Genomic DNA, 20769 nt, shown 5'->3' with positions numbered 1-20769 from the left:
ATTTTCTTATTTAATGGTGTTATGTCAAAAAGCTATTGAATTGGCTGCATTATTTCCTAATAGTGAATTCTTTCTAGATTGTTATTTAAAAAATATAAACACAATTATTTTATTATTGGCAGTTTTATGTAGGTATATACTGAGGGCCAACTGGAACTAAAATACCTGCAAAGGGATCAATGGAAAAGCCAATATGCGGCATACTATATTATAACGTTGGTTAAATTAGAAACATACGCGGTTCATGGCAGGAAGGTCATATTATAATGCAGTTGGAGTTGGAATTAAATATAAGTAGGTAACTTTTTTGTACAGTGAATTATTTAAAGTTAGTCTGGTATTAAAATGGTATTTTCACTTTAAGTATTACTAAAAATAAGTAAACCACCATAGGTACGTAATATTATCTTAATTAAAATTTTAATCCAAAGACTAAGAGGCTCATTTGAAATCGTCGAGAAATAAAATCTATAAATAACTTTAACCAGCAACAAAAAGGCAGATTATTTATTCGTTTGTGATATTCTCATGACAATACACAATTAACGTACATTTCTGGGGAGCCTTAGCTCAGGGTTTGTAGGCTACAATTTCGCTTGGAACAATTGGTAGCGGCGCAAAAGTATAACGAACGATCTTCGGCGCACGATCAGGGCCGAGGGTCAGCACTAGTACTATAATGGTATCGCACAACGACCGCCTTAATGGTCAATTAACTGAAATATTGAAGAAAAGTATATTTACGCTTATTGAGATGTTGGGCTCTGTCAGTGAGGATTCTGTGGGAATCGCGGGGGACTGGCAGTGATTTATCAGCGGAGTTGCGTTAACCGTTTTCGAAGTGATTATATGTACAAAACGTTCTTAGTCAATGTAGACTTGTAATATTATACCTAAGGCTATGGTATTTTTTCGCAAAAATGAATCGCCTCCCAAAATTAATTCCTACTTACGAATTAGAAAGAGTATGTGATGACAATTAGTAACTTGAATCCAAACATACCAGTAAGGCAGTATTTATGGCAGACATTAAAACTTCTATGCAAGCAGGTAGGTACTTATGTAGTTTGAAGAAGTTTTACCTACGTAGTTTAGTTGATTGGTGCTATCGTACTAGAAGACCATAAAATCACACGTAAAGTGGATAGCACTCAAATAACATAAAATAGCTAATAAAACTCGGAGAACAAGGTTGAGTGCTCAAAATATAATAAAGCGTGAATTAAACGAATGAGCCAACTACTGGTTTCAAAGCGCTCGAGATGCGGGTTCCGCAAGACCCCATTGCGGTTTTGCAGGTCGCTTAATTGAGTTCATTCACGTCACTTGGTTCTTCAAAATATTTATTAGGTAAAATAAATTCTTAAGCTTTTTCTTGTTTGTTCTATACTGACTATTAGTGATTTTTATATACTATACAGAATAGACTATAGATAAGTATATCTATAGTCTATTCTGTTTGAATTTTAATGTTAACAAGAAACCACGCGACTTGGTTGTTCAACCAGAGGTACAAAATTCTGTACTATAAATAGTATAATATCATTGCTTAAATGGGCTGTCCTGTTTTAATTCTTTTAAGATCCGAATGGAATAGAGAGAATAGAATTTTTATTTTAATCTATGCATGTACATATACCAATAACAATAGTCAAATTCATTGCGTCTATTTTCGTATCGATATAAAGTAATTAAAAAAAATTCAAGAAAAAATTATTAGTGATGTTTGACCCCAATGCGTCACAGATTATAATTAAGAAGATCACGTGAGAAAAGGTGGTGTCGTGACAGCGCCGCACGCGATGCCACCTATCGGGCACAAGGCGGTGTTCCAAATTACTGATTACCTTTACGGTCAATTGATTCTAGACAAAATCAAAAGTAGGGGTAGTACGAGTAGCTACATAGGACCACATACCGCTTATCAAAGTTAAATTTTAAAGTTTGCATGTTTTTAGTGTAGTTGTACTTAATGGACTTAGCCCATGGTGACTGGAAGAGAATGCATTCTGGCATTAAGTCCGCTATTTATAATTTTATGTAGGTACTGTGCAATAATATTTTCATAAAATATGAGAAGGGCATACCTATCTACTTTATTTTATCGTTGACAAGCCTCGGAAATTATATGTTATCTTATTTATAATAATCCTGTAATCTAAACATGTTAGTAATAATATTTGAGACGGGATCAATGAAATAAAAATTAAATTTAACATTAAATAGCTACTACAGCCAGACAAACATTTACTAGAAAAAAGACCCGCAAAATTAACAGTATTGTTCGCTTTTCTTTCTCGAGCTTTATAACTTCTTCTTTATAGTTAACAATTGTAGTTCGGTACCCCTGCTATTTATTCCGCATGATAATTAAGATATGATAATACACCAATATTTAAATAAAAGGAGCAAAATAATATAGTGGTTAACAAACAAAAGAAAATGTATGAGTTCATTTGCATCTTTTAATGTGTTGACATCAACAGCCACATGTAAATGTAACCCTTCTGGGAACTACCGGGCTTGCCGCGCGTTCCAATTCTCGATTAGCTGGAGGATAATTGATTAGCGGTGACTTGGCTCGGCTTTCCGATGTTACTTCCACCTTGTTAACAGTACTCCGAACATATTTATCGTAACGTCCAAGACACTAACCAATAGGTAAGAAATATAAGATGTCTATTGCGTATCTTATACAACTAAACCTTAGCCATACCAACGTTATGTTTGGCTTATTTAAATTTTGTGTGTAGAATACTTACTTATTTTGTTAATAAATGTATTGTAAGTAGAATCTGTTGCAACATAAACTTGAACCCGGAAAAATATATAACTTTGACATGATTATTAAAAGCCTAGCGGGTTTCGTATCATAATTTAACGTTGAATTTCAGACAAAACAGAATTCCAGTAATAAATAACAAATTATCGCAATTATTACACAGGACAATAGCCGAGGCATGCACAGTATCCGTTCATAATTCACTTCGATTGGCTGAGTGATTGCGGGTGCTATTTCTTAAACAGGGACTCGGCGAGGTTAAGGATGTCAATGTAGGGGAATTTATGGTTGTACCGGCGTACCGACGGTAAGCTGAGAAATGTGCGTAATCTGTGCGCGCGAGCAGTAATTGAAAACCTATGGTGACTTATTGACGAGTGGGTGCTTTTGCTCAAATTATTGGAAGATAAATTTGTCATGACCTACAGAAGTAGGGCAATATTGATTGGTTAATGATGTGAAGTCTTAGCCATATTTAAGGCTTGAGCTGAAAATACCATCAGTATGATAGTATTTTCAACTTCTACGATTCATGTGGTGTTTCTATACATAATGTTTATACTGTAAAATATTTGTTGCCGGGCGTAGCTTTTAGATGGAGATGATCGGGGCTGTGGCACGGTGCTCCTATTTATAAAGTAACGTTTAAAGGGCGGTACTGTGCGGTCGAGCGCGGGGTCAGGACGGATTCCATCAGGCGTGCTTTCCATGAAGGATTTTAATTACGTCGCTGTGGGTGAACGGCCTGGGTAAACGCGGTGCGCGAGATACTTTTCAAATAAATTGTTTCACTGTCCTTAATGATACGCTAGCTGTGACAACTAAGATTAAAATTGGAATGGATTCTTAAATTATTATATTTATCATATTTCATATCAGAAGTTAGTAATCATAAACCCACTCAATTACGAGCATCTGAATAATTCCTAAAAATGAGGTTAACAGCCCGTTTCTGCAAACAAGTTTTTTTTTTATTTAAATAAAAATGGCACTCATTATACAAAAGCAAACTGCTTCCATATATTCAAAATTTAATTTGAATATTATAATCAAATTGAGTAAAAGTTTTTTTACAAATTAATTGAACTGGTTTTATAACTGTATTTCAAGTTAGCAAAATTCGCTAGTAGCGTTATGTTATGATACCAGTCATAAATCCGAGTATACGTAGATGTCTGGGCATTGAATATTGGTAAGTTTTTGGAGACAGAGTGGGCGGACACAGCTGAGTCATACGGGTCAAACGAATACGAATTACCTTATAAACAAAATATGTGACAGTCAACAAATCTGTGTTTGGAAACTTGTTTATGATTCCTCAAGCCATAGTTTTTCAAACAAGCGGGGTTTTAACGCTTTTAACTACAATTATATTGTAGTATTTATATTGAGGAACATTAGGAATGTAGGAAGTAGTAGTCAACTTAAGGTCGCGTGCCGTTACTTATTTAAATAAATTGATGACTCGACTTTGAAGATTATGTAAATTACGTTTCGGTAAAAAAATACACCAAAATTTCGCTTTCCTTTACATTTCTTATAGTAAGATTAACTGGACTGTTGGATAGTATAGAACGATGTGGAAAACCCACAATCAAGATAGGCTTCGTTGGCTTCAATAGGGTTTTTCTCAATTATTCAAGAAATACATTGTAAAAAACTAGACTAGACCCAGTCTAAATTTTTGCACTAAGTATTTTGATAGTAGGTAAGGAAATACCAATTAACATAAAGGAATTTGTTGTTGTATATGTATCAAAAAAAAAACTGGTTCTGGTGTCTAATCGCTGAAAGTAAGATTACATTCATTTGAATGAATGACTAGACGGTTGGCTGATATCACTCCAGGGAAGTTCATGATTTACTCCTATTTGATATACTTAAATAGAAAATAAAAGAACTGATACAATTAGAGCTTTAGCCTGTGAAATGGATGATGGAAACTCCGTGTGAGCTTGGAAGAACGTGCCTGTAAAGCGTTTTATGTCCGGTAATGCGTTGCAAGTGGAGCGAGTTACAACGCTCGCAACGTGCTCAAATTGATTACAGGCGATACACGTGAATTCTAATAAAATCACTAATGGAACGGTACCGGTGGCGTGCGTCGCCTAACGGCACCGCACCGCGTCGCTCCCACGGCTGGCATTATGCAACCTGCTAGAGCGTCAACGAACACAATACGAGTTATTGATCGCGATCGCGATCTGCGCGAAAAACGTTCTGGCACCGTAAGTGAAACCAGATGCAATAGTTAGTGATGAGCCATATAACGCTGCATCCGATGTGGGACGCAACCGATCGATGAGTTATGGCTTCAAACCGGTCTATGATTTTCAATTTGTTACACACAAAATTTATCTTGGTTTACTTACTTAGAGTAACAAAATACTTGATGTATCGTGTTTTTAATTGCACCTGTCGTAATCTTGGCAGAAAAAACAAATGTGGCAAAACTCACGTCCTTTAATGTACTTGTACCAGTACGAGATGTACCTAGATAGTGGGGCATAAATACAAGATTTTCTTGTTATAATGTTGGCTTGTCAAGCTGAACAGATCAAGCAATGATGTGAGTCCGATGCTGAGTAAACGCTAGAATACAAATGAAAAGAAATGTAGGAATGTAATGTCGATTTCATTTCCATTTAATTATCTATAGAATACAGAGGAGTTTTCTCACATACATAATTAGATGGGAAGTTCAGCATCATGGAATGGATGTGAAAAGCTCAAGAAACACCCCTTTGATAAGTATCGAGAAAATCATTACATACGCTTATCTTAACTACAGTATTTGCAGCTTATATAAATAACAGTAAAATATTATGACACTACAGCCACAAGCTATATATTTCAAATCGAGAACGTTAGAATCATATAATCATCGGTTTATGGCGGTATTCATTACGTTACTTAGATAATAAACATTTCTGAGACTTGTAAACATAACGGCAATGATGTGATCAGTGAACTCTTAGTTCGGCCATAATGTTATTAGTGGTGAGGGGCGAGGCCACGGGCCGTAGTTGGACATCGCCGTCGTCGGCTGCAGAGGAATTTGGTTGCGGTGGGCACGCGCGTGACCGCACTCCGAAACGCACGATCCGCAAATTAGTCAGGAACCTCTTACGTGCCCGTAAGATTACTTGCGGTAAAACAGCCCATACTTCCATTACCTAGAATTAGTGTGTGACCCAAATACGCCCCTCTACCTATTGAGGTGGAATGACATTTGCTGTTCCGCTGTTTTCGACCGCAATGTATGTGTTCATACGGAGCCGTTTACGACACTCATTAGGTTTATTTGCCTTGCGAAGTGGTGGCCGCGCTGCAAATGATCCTGGGACGCGGAAACAATGTGGACGATTCTATCTACAAGCCGTATATTCCTACATTGGTATGGTACTCGCTTTGCCAAGAACATGGTATTCGCTACCGAACAGTTCTTATCACCATATTAAATTACGAGCTGTCAAGTAGTATTTATGTCTTCCTGACAAAATAAATGTTCGGTGTACTCACCCATATGACATAACAAGTTTAGTCTTAAGTTTTTTTTAAAGTAATTGAGTGAGTCACACTAAGAACAATGAAGAGACGATTGACAGCTTACAAGAGAGATATTTCAACAGTCTCATTAAGAATGATATACACCCAATGACCAGTTTTTATCTTTACTTATTGTAGTTTACAAGTAGGTACGTAATTACGTATTTATGTAGGTAGGTAAATACTCATTTTGCTTGTACTTGTCCGTTCATATATTGGAGCAAGCGAGACGCACGGGCGACTGACATCATTAAGATATCATTTTGATGTCATAATGTAAGTTTGAATTGGCCTCCAGCTCGGAATGATAGAAAATGACATTACTAACTACACCTTATGCCTAATAATGATCACCGGAATACTAAGTAATAGTACTATGTCTTCGTCACACATCGGATCACACATCAATTGGAATAACACCTGCAAGCATATAAATACTTTAAAAACCTACATTATAAAGTGCAAAAACTTTATTAGACAATGAAGCTTTTTTCAGGGCTCCATATTTTGTTATTAATATAATTATTAAAAAGTCAAGAAAATCAGAAGTCTCTCTATTAATACTATGCTATAATAATGCTAGAGAACTCTTTTAGTGGCAAATAACACCCAAGAATTATGTAGAATTTCACAAGCAATAATTTACACTAAAGCAGAGAATTCTAATGACGTCGATCGCAATAACAAGGCGCGCGCGCTTTCCGTAGATCCCATGCAAATCGAGTAGGTAGCGATTTGCCCGCGCATAAATCAACGCAAGCACTACCACTCTGCATTTCGTCAATTAACGTCAACCATATTGTACGCGATAAAGGCTTGCTTCGCTTGATTTATATTCTCAACCGCGATAGCCACCGCAGATAGCAATGCTTTTCACTGCTTCTATTCAAACTTACTCAACTCAATATCCGGATGAGCGACTGTGAAAAGTTTCAAATAAGTTATGCCACTAGGATAAACAATGGATACAGTTAGTCGAGTCTTATTAGATAAGAATACTTACACGATATAATCGTTTGTTTCGACCAAGGGCGGAACCGACGCCCTAAATCACAGCTTAACGGTCTCTGCGATTATCTATGTTTATCCTGGCGGCATAAACGCACACGCCTATCATCGATGCTTCTGATTAATTTTGTAGTAAAGAGATATTAGCTATGGTCGCGGGGAGCACGCGTTGGGAGCAGGCACGTTGTGGGACCACGGGTAATATCTCGGAGATGTGATCGCCGGTTAAGGGATCTCCGACAATACGCAATTAATGAATCGTCCGCAGGCCGTCTCGTCTTGCGTAACGAGCTTCTGGAGGCACTTGTTATCGCTAATGAGCGAGTTGGCCGTATTGTCGCGAACTGCGCAGGGCGAGCGTGCTCGACCGTCACCAGTTCCACTCCGCGCTAACTGCATCTTCCAACGAAGGCACCTCCATCTAGTTTGCATAGGCATTCTCAATTTACAATTACACACATATACGGAGCTAAATTCGAACAAAATAATATCGATACATTTGGTAAAATATAATATGTTATCATAACTGATGCTGTGTTTAGATTTTATATTAATATACAGGCAATTAATTGAGTTTTTAGCTTAATTATGGAGTCTAAGAAAACTACAACGATCAGAAATATTTTTGGGTAGGTACAATTACTAATTTTAACCAGCAGTTATTTTTTTCAATATTTTTTGAGGCAAAAAGATAAAAGGAGTGTTATTGTTGACTTGTTGCCACTGCATACTGTTTTATAGTTTTCTAGTATGTATTAAATGTTGGGTGTGTATGGTGTGGAAGGACAGACATAGGTTGAAAAATAATCAAAAATTATCAAGTCAATTAGGATAAATTTGAGATTGAACATGAAAACATTCCTATACTAATATTTTAATACGAAATTAGAAGACATAAAAACATAGATAGAAAAACATAAGTATAAAAAAGTCAGTGGATTGATATTCAAACAAATATCTTTTAAAATCTGGCATTAAACTGGTTTTTGAACTCCCTTTGCAAAGGGGGGTGAATAGGGTTTAAATGTTTAAGGAGGATTTGTAAGTTTATGGCTCTGGTACTGCCCGGGGACTGTTGGAAGACTTCTACGTGCACGGAGTCGCGGGCAAAGGCTACCCGTGTAATAAACTACGACTCCTTTAGCCCCAGCGATATATGTGAGATATGCGACTGAGTGCGAACACACAACAACGGTTTCGCGCCCTCTGCCATCTCGTAAGGGTTTAGATAATAATTTTGTGCATCTGCGCGGAAGACGTCCCCAGTTAGTTAGTGGTGCGGGAGGTGTTCCCGGGTCGGGTTGGGGGCCGTGCTATCTAATCGGGCGTCGCCTCGTCGCCGGTGGGCGGCGATCGGGATAAAGCGCCACTGCCGCGCCCACACGCCAATTATGTGGGAAGAAGTTACGATTGCTCGCACGATACCGCGACTAAGGCAAACGGACCCACCTAGAACCGATCGCGCGCATTAATCGGGAAACTATTGACAATGTACTCCAATCAATGCTATCGGATAAATATTAAATGCAGACACGGAATCGTCTACTTGCGCACGGAGGTGGCGGAATATTCTCGGCTGACTATTATTATCACAGCGTTGCATTAGAGCGTGGTTGATGATTTCGTTTGTTGGGCGCTGTGCCTCGTTGGAAAGATGACAAATGATACTTCTTCGTGCACATCTCGACGTTACATAATAATAGCATTGGCCATTGATGACAGGAGCCCTATTGAAGTTTTTTTTTTCTAATTTTAATCACGAATAAAAGAAAAGGCAACCGTTGATCCAGCTTGAATCACAATGATATTCCACAAAATTACACCAATAAACACTAACACTTAGTTATTACTAGCGACACAAATATAAACGACATGCCTGCTAAGATTACAACTCTTCCCGTACTCAGGTAAAAAAACTTACACAAACCATACCCACTAACTAAAAACATACACGCTTACGCAAACACATATGGTACTTAATTAATCCACTTCATATAATTTTTTTAAATATCATACAACGAAATTGATTAGACGTGCTGTGTTAGTAACAACGACGTGCTAAGAATTATTGCCCGGCGTTCGATCGTCAGGAAGCTCAACATTAAATAGCCTATTATAGATAAGACGTCGTACAACAAGTAGCAGAATAAAACTCGAGCTTTCTATCAGCGGTTCACGATCACTAACAGTATAGATGGACATTCGATTTTAATTTATTCCGAATGAAAAAATGAGTTCGTTGACTCGAGGTGAAGAATATAATGACATAATGCGGAAAGATTGGCTTGGTTTATTAGATGAATTGTTTTGCAATTTCTACTGAACGTACCGACGGCCATGTTTAGAGGTCAATTACTGTTCCCAGTGAATTGCAAAAAAGCAGGCTTTGATAATGAAAAGGTGGTGGATGTATAAGGGTGCAATCATAGAGCAATAATGTCTGGCCGCTCGATTAGTATCACGCGCAATGACCACGCAGGGCGCAGGCCGTGCGCGCCGCCACTGTCTAGGTGCATTGCTTGGACCTGTTTCTACACGCATCACTGCTTCTGTCCGACCGCTGCCCGGCATCAATTATAACATCATTACTTCACAAGCAATCGTACTTAACAACCAGTGACGTTACGTAATCAGGTGCTAACCTAATAAGTACCCACCACGGCGTATTCGAGTAAGCATAACCCATTAGTCTCGAAACAAATGTTGCTAAGTACCAGATTCAACATTAATATTCTTGGTAAACCAACACGAATTCCTGGCGCGGTGTGGGCATTATAAAATGCAATTGTAAAGAATATGCCATAAAGAAATAAAAAAAGTTATATCTTTAGCCCAGGAAAGTGAACGGAGTAATGACAGAAGGGCGGTGCAGAGTTATTACAGTAATGTCAGGATGCTTGGTTGGCTAGCGTTACATAGCATTTCTCTTTAGCGTCAGCAAAACACTAAAAAAATAACACAAATAACCGGCTCGCCGCAAACTCTATTAGATTTTCAACTTACTTTTTGTAGAGGTTGTTGTCGCCTAACTCGATCTGGATGTGAACGTGAGAGAATAGTAAATCTTATTTTGCAATAACATTTGACATGGGCAGGCTCGCAAACAGTTTCCAATCTAAATTTAATCGAATAATGGTAGATACACTGTCCGATAAGTTACAAACTATAAGCAGGCAGGCTACTGAGACAGACTACCTGTCTTTACGGTAAATGCTTTTAATGAGATGCTGATAAGGAACAAACATGAAAGATTATTATCTATTATCCACTTGAAGCAGATGCTCATTAACAATTAGTCGTGGTGTGATTCCGTAAACGACAGCTACGTAGAAAGGAAGAGCGGTGTCAAAGCGCAGAGTCGCGACAGGGAAAGCGCTTTGCTATATCGCGAAAGGGAACTTCAAATCCACACGAGATAAATCAACTTCACTGGAAGTTACCTCATTCGATCTCCGATGGGATAGCGACCATCAGGAACTAGTTAGAGCACTTTCTTAACGACAACGTTCATGGTTTTTATACCGAGTAAAATGGAATCGTACAGCCTGTTTAGCAGAGTTTATGTGCAGGTTTAGTTTAAATAGTTGCAGTTTGCAATTGGAATGTCGGTGCCGGTGTTTCCTGCGCGCTTGGTGCCTTGCGGCGTGATCGGATTTCCCGTTCGCGATTATTACCTTTCTTTATTTCACGGGGCGGTTCGTTACTGTCGGTATCGGTGTGTAACGGTGCTCCGTGGGCACAGGCATTTGCATGGTGAGCCCATTATGGCGACCGGCGGGTGGAAGTTATTAAAATACGTTTAAGATCGCACCGCATTCGGTGGGGGCGATAAAGAGTAGACACTGCGGAGTCGTGAGCTAGCTTCGAGCTTTATTGCGTTGGGGATGTAATCGAGCTCTGCAGGCAAGTGCGATCCCAACGTAAACAAAGGGGGATTGAGGTGTTCCGAGAGCGGGCTTCGACGGCCGCCGCGCGAAGGCGCCGCACCTGAAGAACACCGCCGTTATCTCGTTAGCGAGGCATTGTTACGTCGCAGGCGCCGACGTCGCCTCAACACCCTTCTGTAATTGCTGTACCCGACTCAATTATACATATGTACAATAAAAAGCTTCTCTCTCAAATTTCATTGAGCTCTGCAGTAAATTCTATTTATCGATTTTTTTAGTGTTTGATACAATTTAAGGGCGAAATTAATTATATAGGTACTTTAGCATTTTAGTCAAATGACATTGAATACAAACACGGAAGATCTAAGAAATAATATAAGTATGTATACGCATTTCTCCATACTTACACGCCTCGTCTCCATAGTCCAAGCTTTGCTTAGTTTGGGGTTGGTCGATCTGTGTTAGATGTCCCCTAATATAATTTAACTAAATCAGGCGGTAAGGTTTTATGAATAAGGGGGTTTAGTCTTTAAAGGCTGGTCTTGCATTGCATCTGCTTTGTATTGTTGTTAAATAAATAAGGACAGCTTCTACTTGTATATGGACTACCTGTAAGAGTACCAGATTACCTACCTACCTAACTACATTAGATGACCTTGCCCTATAATCTCCATAAGGGCAAGGTCATTCAATGTAGGTAGGTAGGTCTGCTCCGCAAATCGCGTGACAATGACAAGTATCGCGGTATAAGTATTATCATTCTGCGTACGACGTAAAAGCACTTATTCGGATTGTAGTGACCGTTATACGAGGCACGCACGCCGTGCATCAATGGCAGCATTTTTCCTCAGCGAAACTTCTCGCGCTATTACCATTCAAGGTTAACCCGGTCAGTATATCGCTTTGTTTGCACAATTGCCAGTATGTGTCCGGCATGGAAGACGCCATACTCTCTCGGTAATAGCCTTTGTCTAAGTTACACATAATGCCAAAAAAGTTAATTAAGTAAAAAACAATGGCTTTCAGTACTTTCCGGGGATCTACAGGGTTTAGGTCAGACATATATATCAAATATATTGTTGTCTTTTTTATTGGATGAGATTGGCTCAGGACCGGGATAAGTGGCGTACTCGAAGAGAGGCTTATGCTCAGCTGTTGGCGATAAAAGGCTGATATGATTTTTTGTTTCAATATCGAAAATAGCACTTAGAGTAGAAACCTTAAAAAGAATGCTAGTTTTAAAATTCTATACTGTGTTTACTGGGCATGTAAAGTAATTGATTGACTATGGATGAAGCTAAACATAAAAATAGGGATAGAAAAAATGGTTAATGCTAACTAGTTAAAAATACTGTGTCAGTTTTAAATAAGCAGCAGTAACTAATGTGTGTTGTTGTTCTTTTGCAGATACGGCAGACAGCAGAGACGTCAACGAGGTAATTAAAATATAACGGAGCTTTATCGGATATGGACCGTTTTATTTTAACAATGAGTGATGTTGCTCTATCTATTCGGTCCGACCGAAGCAATTTGGCAACAGTACAATCAGTGAGGCTTTACTATTCTATAAGTATAAAATGTTACTCACAATATAGGTTTTTATATAGTGGATAGAGCTAATTACTCCAACCATAGGCGGGTCGTTATCACAGTTTTAATAATAAAACATATTGTTGTAGAACCAAACCAAATCTAAATACTCAAGTAGTCTATAGGTCTGTTTAAAAATGGGATAATCAAGTTTTGTAAAGAATTAATTGACTTTTTCTTATAGTATAGACAACCTGGAAAAGGTGGCATTGATTTGGAGCATTGCGAACGGGACATGTTCCCATTAATATTGAAAGTATACCACATCCGCGAGTGTGGAGCACGGCATGTGTGGAACTGGTGTGTAAACCTGTATACGAGCACCAGTTTCATCGCGACTGGTCGCGGTGCGAGCGAGCTTTTTAATAAGCCTTTCAGCTCGGATAATCACACGTCCCCCTAATAGCGTACCATTTACAGCTAAACAGCTCAATAATGTCACATAATCATACTCGGTTTACAGTTATGTTGTAACTAAATGGATTCTACTGTTTTAGAGTTCCGTACCTCAAAAAACGGAATCCTTATAAGATCAATCGTGTTTCTGTCTGTTTGTTCGTCTATCACGGGAAATTTGCTCAAAAACTACTAAAGTGATTGAGTTAAAGGTGTGTAACTCAAAGATGGAAGTGTAACGTTAATAAATGAACTTTGAATATGGGGGCCACTTTAAGGCGTAAAATAAATAAAAATTTGCGTGCTATGTGGTGCAACATATGAAATTAAATAACTTATTGTGAGAATCTTTGTGAAGTTATTTAAAAAATAGGCAAAATTAAAAAAAATTTAGGTTCGTCGCGCTAAACGAGCTCATCAGGTGAAGCAGAGACTGCACATAGTTTTTGACGGGAGTTGGGTGGCGATAACGCTTGCGTGTGTTTGTCGCGCGCCCAATACGAGCAGCCGTCATGCCATCCGTACATTTTAACGAGAGCGCGATCCCCCGCGCCGATAGCGACAGTCTAATGAAAACCCCTCTGAATAATGCATTAATACCAGCGTTAAATCGTGAGCACCACCAATCGACGCGGCGACGAGAAAATACGAGATGCAAATTTAAGTCAACACCGACGCCGATAAGCTTCCGGAGTTAATCCAAGAAATACTTTCTGTATACACTGGTATTTTACCTGTTTAAATGGAATTAATATGGCATTGGCTCGCAATGTAGCCGGTTTGTCAATAGCGAAAATGTTGCACATATTTCACAGATTTATCGTGACGCGTCCGCTTGGCTCTCGCGGTCTGGTAGGAGGAAGATTTATGATGAAAAACAGGTGCTGTGTTTTATAAATACTTAATAGATCGATGAAAAATGAGTTCAGTGTTGAGAGAGAAGTGAAGAAGAAGTGACGTCGGCAGGGCGGGCATAGTTGGTCGTTGTGCCGTAGCACGGCGTCGTGCCGCGCCGCACGCTCGACCCTCGCTCACCTTCCCTATTGAAATGTCAGTGCGCGGACCGGTGACGAGACAATCGTAAAATACAATGTTAAGGTCACATCATGACTTCAATAAACAATTCTTAACATGGGAAACGTGACGTTGTCGCCGCGTAAGCGGAACCCCCTGGAAGTGTGCCAAGCATGTTCAAGCCTAGGGAAGCGACACGATGGAGATGATAGGTCTGTACGTTTTTCAATAACCTTTCCTTGGTTAGTGTGAACAAAATGAGTATTCATTTAAAGAGCATTAAGCAAATGAAATGTACATCATTATAATATGTACTATTTAGGTAGGTAATTTGAAACAATGAAGCTTAAATTTATTTAATATTGAAAGTAATGATAGTATATTTGTGTTATTGTAAATTCCGATAGTTCTGTATCTACAATAAAATTCCTGCATTCCTGTTCATAGAACACACTCAAACAAATGGCTATCGATAATGGAATCAAAAGCATGGATGCAAAACGATGTAATGTAAAGCGAAAACATGTAGAGAGCAAGGGTCGGGGCAGCCCAGGGCAAGACTGGCCATAGTCACACTACCGTTCCCGCGTTCCACATACGGCGCGCTTGCGATTGGGGTCGCCGGTCGCCGCCTGCTCGCCTGCCCGCAATCGTCGCAAACAATTGTTGCCTCTTACAAACTAGCGATAAACATGCACCTCCTTAAGTGTATGTTACTTACTTGTTACTTTATGGTAGCAGAACGTGATTCTCTGTCCCCGATTACCTACATTTAACGACCGAACTCAAACAGAAATTGGATTAATGATAATTAAAAAAAAAGCCATATATAAACAAACAAAAATTGCGTGTAATACGGCTACTGATTCTCATGCTCCGATTACATACAACTAAAGTATTGATCGTCAGATCCTAGCGTGAAACGCAAAAGGAATGAGAGTAAAATTTAATAACGCCTTTGGATGAACGCCAGTAGATTTACTACCCCAGAATAATTTATCATCGCAATTTGTATGTCAACAGGACGGACGCAAACATAGCGGGGTTTTACTTTCTTGGAGTGGCCTCAAGAAACTAGTTAAGAGAAAGTAGGATTAGTGTCTTCCATGCCTTTATCGTTATATAATTCAACTGAACCACGTTATCAGAGAACTGATCACGACTCAGAATATTTATAGTAGCTACAACGACCATAATTTTTCAGATAGATCTAGCGAAACCAAGCTTAACGTCAAGGACGCAGTAATGTAACAATACATGGAAATAGATATAAAATAGTGGTGTGACACACAAATGCCGGTAAAGAATTCCCGTCAGAGTGAAACAAATTCGCGCCTACAGACGTCCAATTAGGCCCGGCGGTATCGTGCGTATCCACCGTCCCACGTGTGTAGAAAATAGGCACTTACTCATAAATATTTATGGGGAGCACAAAGCCGTCTTTGTACACTTCCACATTCGCTTGGAATTATAATGGCTGTCACAGTAGGATTTCGAACAAGAGCCGAAACGGCTCGCATTAGGGAGAATAAAAGATTCTCGCGACGGTTTCACTTAGCAACCGAAGACGTAGAGCTTGAATAGAGATGACATAGAAAGACCTGCACCAGCTAAATTCTTGGGGAGAAAAGCTCGTAAAAGCCCAAGACAATTCAAGATTTACTTTCATGTGTGTGAATCGACAGTCGTTTATGGAAGCGGTTAGTTTTTATTACTCGGTCAGTTAGGTATCGTTTGCGGCATCGTTCTGGCGAGTAGTTTTTCGAAGGAAATTGAATGGTTGTGAGTGACGATTATTAATTTGCGGGCAGTGAAGCCGGGCATTTCCCGTTGCCGTGGTAGTATCAACAAGCCGGCGGGCGGACAGGCGGTGCGTGTCGTACGGTAGCGGTACAGTTAGCCAGCCTGGACGAAGGCGGTCACGGTGTCCGCCAGCCACGTTGGGATCTGTCAATTAGAACCCCATGACCTTGTTCACATCAACGACTACTAAGCCTAACGATAACAATTACCGTCTTTCTACAACAATCTAGAAGCGCGCTATTCACTGGTCATCACACTCATGTGCTGGCCTAGGTAAACTAGTTCGATTCTTGATTTGAAACCCCGTCATCGTCATTCGCTTTGATATGTCTCATGCTCATGCCTACATTGCTCGCCTACCAGCGGTCACTGTACTGCAGAAGTGCAGACGTGTGCCTAATGTGAAGTTACAAGGTCGAGAATACGTTATAAAAGAAAGTGATGCTCAAGTGAAGCATTCCGGTCAATGGTTTGGCTACGGTGTAATTCAATAGCTGAGTATCCTGAATCGGATTTCACGGTCTGCGGTAGTGATAGCTAGCAGTACCAACTACTTTTATATTTTTTGTTTCATCTAGATTTTATTGTTTTTCTGAAAAGAAGGTGTACAGTTATTAAGTAGTATTCCTATTAATTGTCAAGATTTATAGCTTTTGATTTGGTTAGTTACTTTTGCTACTATTATCAGTTAGTAGCAAAAGCAAAGCAAAGGTAGTAAAACGGATCTACTGGCAACGATCAGGGTCATAATTTCATAAATAAAAATGTTAGAATTGAACCAAGAGAAGTCTGCAACGATTTTTATAGCACGCGCAGTGAAAGTGTTATTTTAAACGTCAACTTCTATGACATTATGACGTATACGAGTGTTGTCAAAATCATTGCAGACTTCTCCTGGTATAACTCTAAGCGTGTCTTGTTTATAAATGCCAGCTTGATAGTGAGAATGAGTTAAGAGCCCTTCAACGTGCGCACTAGCGCCACAGCTAAATAATCGTGATTATTTAAATTTAACGAAAGATATTAAAAAAAGGGGGCCGCTACGTACTGTATTGTGTATTTAAGTACCTTTTGAATACATCAGACTAGTGCTGGATTCGTCAATCTATGCGTCCAAAGTTAAAACGGCCGTTTTTGTTTTGAGTTCCTAGATCGACGAAACCAGCAACACAAAAACTAGTTTGATGTATTCAAAAGGTACTTAAATACACAATACAGTACGTAGCGGATCCCTTTTTTCAATATCTTTCGTTAAATTTAAATAACCACGATTATTTAGCTGTGGCGCTAGTGTGCACGTTGAAGGGCTCTTAAGAATAATTTGGCCACTTTTTCTTTTATCAAAATAAATAAATAAATAAATAAATATTATAGGACATTCTTACACAGATTGACTAAGTCAAAATTCGATATTTTTTTATGAAGTAGGTATTTACATACTTAGAAAACTGTTTTAACTGCGCTCAATAAGTTTTGCGTTCTGTTTCGAGTCTTTCTTAGGAGCATATATCATAATAAAAGCACCGTCACCAATTTTGTATATTCAGTGTTAAATATTAGATTTTTTACATCAATGAATAAACACTTGCAACGAATTCAATTCAGTTCAAAATCTGTAATGTCCAAATCAACAATGAATGAGTATACTTCGCATACAATAGTAGGTACGGAAAGATAAATCTACTTGAAACTTTGCAAATAAAGTTAACGCTTATTTAGAAGAGATCGAGTTTCTACATAAGACTCCGGGTGTCTTAGATTGTACTTAAGTTTAATATAATGAGTAGTATAAACAAATAAAGCCGAGTGCTTTATATAAGGACAAGACGTGTAATACGTATAGGTACGTGTTTGAATTTATATTGTGTTGTTAACTGACTATTATTGTCACTGTTATCAATTGTTGAATTTCGACGAGCCTACGCTATCGAAGTGACTTTTGAAATTAAAGTGGCTCGAGACAAAATCACGTTTTCCGTCACTGTGAAATCTTTCAATAGCGGAGTTGTCCGGTGAAACGGTGTCTCGGTAAAAGGCGCGTGGCGTCACGTAGTGTAGATTAGTTTAAAAGAGCGTGGTACCTACCGGCGCAGGCGCAGGTCGTTGTCCGATTTAACAAAATTTATTCGGATATTGCAAATTATTAGCTCAAACATAGACATTATTTGATATTTCTAACATACAGCTTCTACTAAGTACCTACCATGTTTTTTCATTTTTTCGGCAAAGTCATGAAAACCTGAAAAACGAACCAAAGAGCGTAGCCGTGTTTACATGGGAAAGCGGCCCTTTCACCAAATGTTTACTGTATTTTTTTTAATAAGAGCCCTTATGACAAGTATTATTTCCTGCAAGTTGCAACTTCCTATCTTTGTTATTTTTTGAGATACGATTTTTTAAAAATTTTCATAAAAATGCTTATTTTTTCACATTGGCTAATGCAATTTACGCAAACTTTTGGTACAGTATTCTATATATAGAGACTTACAAATACTATAATAGTACATTACTACAGAGGCCGGGACAAAAGGGGTTGCCGGCCGAAGACATATAGACGGCCGAGCGAAGCGAGGCCGGATAGGTCTGAGCGCGGGCAACCCCATTTCCCGCCGAGGTATGTATAGTGCTTTTCTCAAACATGCAATGAAATAAATAAAATCCACGAAACCCAAGTTTTATTTATAGAAAAAACTAAAAGTAAACTACACCCAAAATATAACCAACACGTACCTATATCATTATCACGCGTATGTTTTACACGAGTCGTGTATTTTTACTACCCGTATATTTTCATGTATCTTTGATTTTTTCGCCTTGTATCCGTCTGACTGTCGTTTTCGTCACAAAGGTTTACATAGTCTTTCATGTTGATATCATGTTTCACATACATCGTTGCTTTATGCATGGAGTAAATAAGTATAATTTCCACAGTGTTGACGAATTTGTAGTTACATTCATTTAAAATATGCCACAAAACTGTTTCTAATAAACTGTAAGCCATTTTTCTTAGTTTCTCAAAGAATAAAATTGCCATAAGCAACCATATACATACTTCGTCTTTGACTTAGCGGCAGAGGCAGCAAGTTATTTAAAATCAATTCTGCTTACGCTGCCAATTCCAACACATACGATTACAATTAATATTAATTTCATTATTTCGTCGGAACTCATATTAAAGTCAAAAAATCAACAACGCACCATAAATCCAATAAAACAGAATGAATATTTTTCAACTTTACCTCCATAACAATTAAAAAAAATCACTACGCGTGTTTGAGTAGACCTTTTTACCGCTAACGTTTAGATGAAATATTTTAAATATTTTCATTTGTGTAGTTAAATTTATAATTTAAAATTATAGAATGTATTATTTATTAAGTTCATGTTGATTTTATACAAATAAAACTGCAAATTATAGCAAACATTGTTTTTTGTTTTTTTTTTTATTGGCGTAGTGGCAGAGTGTCATTACGAACCATAAAGCAATAACTGCCTCTAGTTTTTTTTAATGGATGAATGCCACGATGCTGTGTCACAAATATCTGTTAAATGAAAATTAAAAAAGAGGACTTTGCCGGCCTAGGCCTGCAAGATGTGTATGAAATTCCATTAACGACCTTTTGTCCTAGCCGCACCTGAAACGTCATACTTCGCAGCCTATTATAAGGAACATAACATCAATATTTCATTGCATGTTTGAGAAAATAATATTTAATATTACCAACAAAATTCTTGGATAAATGTTGGAAACAAAATTTCAATATTTTTTTTCTTGCTTTCTAGAAGGGCGACACCAACAGTTCTTTGTTAGGTGATTACTTATATAAAGGCCTGTAACATATAGTTTTTTCAAAATAATCCAGTTGGTACATCATACTAGAAAATGTAAAAATTATTGAATTTTTGTTTCCAACATTTATCCAAGATTTTGTTGGTAATATTAAATATTATTTATAGTATTTGTAAGTCTCTATATATAGAATACTGTAGGTACCAAAAGTTTGCGTAAATTGCATTAGCCAATGTGAAAAAATAAGCATTTTTATGAAAAATTTAAAAAAATCATATCTCAAAAAATAACGAAGATAGGAAGTTGCAACTTGCAGGAAATAATACTTGTCATAAGGGCTCTTATTAAAAAAATTACAGTAAACATTTGGTGAAAGGGCCGCTTTCCCATGTAAACACGGCTACGCTCTTTAAATTGTGTTTTTCAACCTCATGACTTTTTGAAGGGGAGCTAAAAAGTTCCTCAGTACATCTTTTCAGTTGCTATTCAAAAACTTAGTATAAGTATGTATGTATTTATTACATATACCCGGTACCTAACTTTAGTTATGTTAATAACATAAACACCTGTCCGATTGTATCACCTCCAACGCAGTTTCCGAGATTTATATATTAAATCCCATACGCACGCGATTTATACAATCAAAATAGTCCTTTTTGAGGTGAAATATATTTCAAATCGAGTTTAACGGAGGTGGGAAATGGAGGTGGAATAGTTTATTTCCCTATTGTTCTGAAAGTGCTTTGTTCGAATATTTCCATGTGTGATGTTGATGTAGTGTTTTGTTGGATGAAGTCCGTCGATGTTTAGTATTCTCGAAGCTATCGACGGTTCAGGAATTGTCACTGAGGAACAGGGATGATGTACGATGCGGCGTAAGATTCTATGCCACCAATAGCATAGGAATCGCTCTTACAATCACACATACAGTATATCTGATTGTCAGAAAT

The 20769-nt window shown here is 38.1% G+C and overlaps 2 protein-coding genes across 4 annotated transcripts in view; one reads left to right on the top strand and one right to left on the bottom strand.

Moving 5' to 3' along the window:
- The window catches only part of LOC134675377 (autophagy-related protein 16-1), a 233838-nt gene that overhangs the window by 120232 nt on the left and 92837 nt on the right, over positions 1 to 20769 (bottom strand). The window lies entirely within an intron of this gene.
- Positions 1 to 20769, top strand: part of LOC134675371 (uncharacterized) — a 68330-nt gene that overhangs the window by 1129 nt on the left and 46432 nt on the right. The window contains exon 2 of the mRNA XM_063533585.1: positions 12634 to 12662. The gene's annotated coding sequence lies outside the window, so the exon portion shown is untranslated. The remainder of the gene's footprint in view (positions 1 to 12633; positions 12663 to 20769) is intronic.

This window comes from Cydia fagiglandana, chromosome 2, assembly GCF_963556715.1.
Source record: "Cydia fagiglandana chromosome 2, ilCydFagi1.1, whole genome shotgun sequence".
Taxonomy (NCBI): Eukaryota; Metazoa; Arthropoda; class Insecta; order Lepidoptera; family Tortricidae; genus Cydia; species Cydia fagiglandana.
Note: the sequence above shows the minus strand (reverse complement) of the source record. Positions and strands in the feature narration are given on the sequence as shown.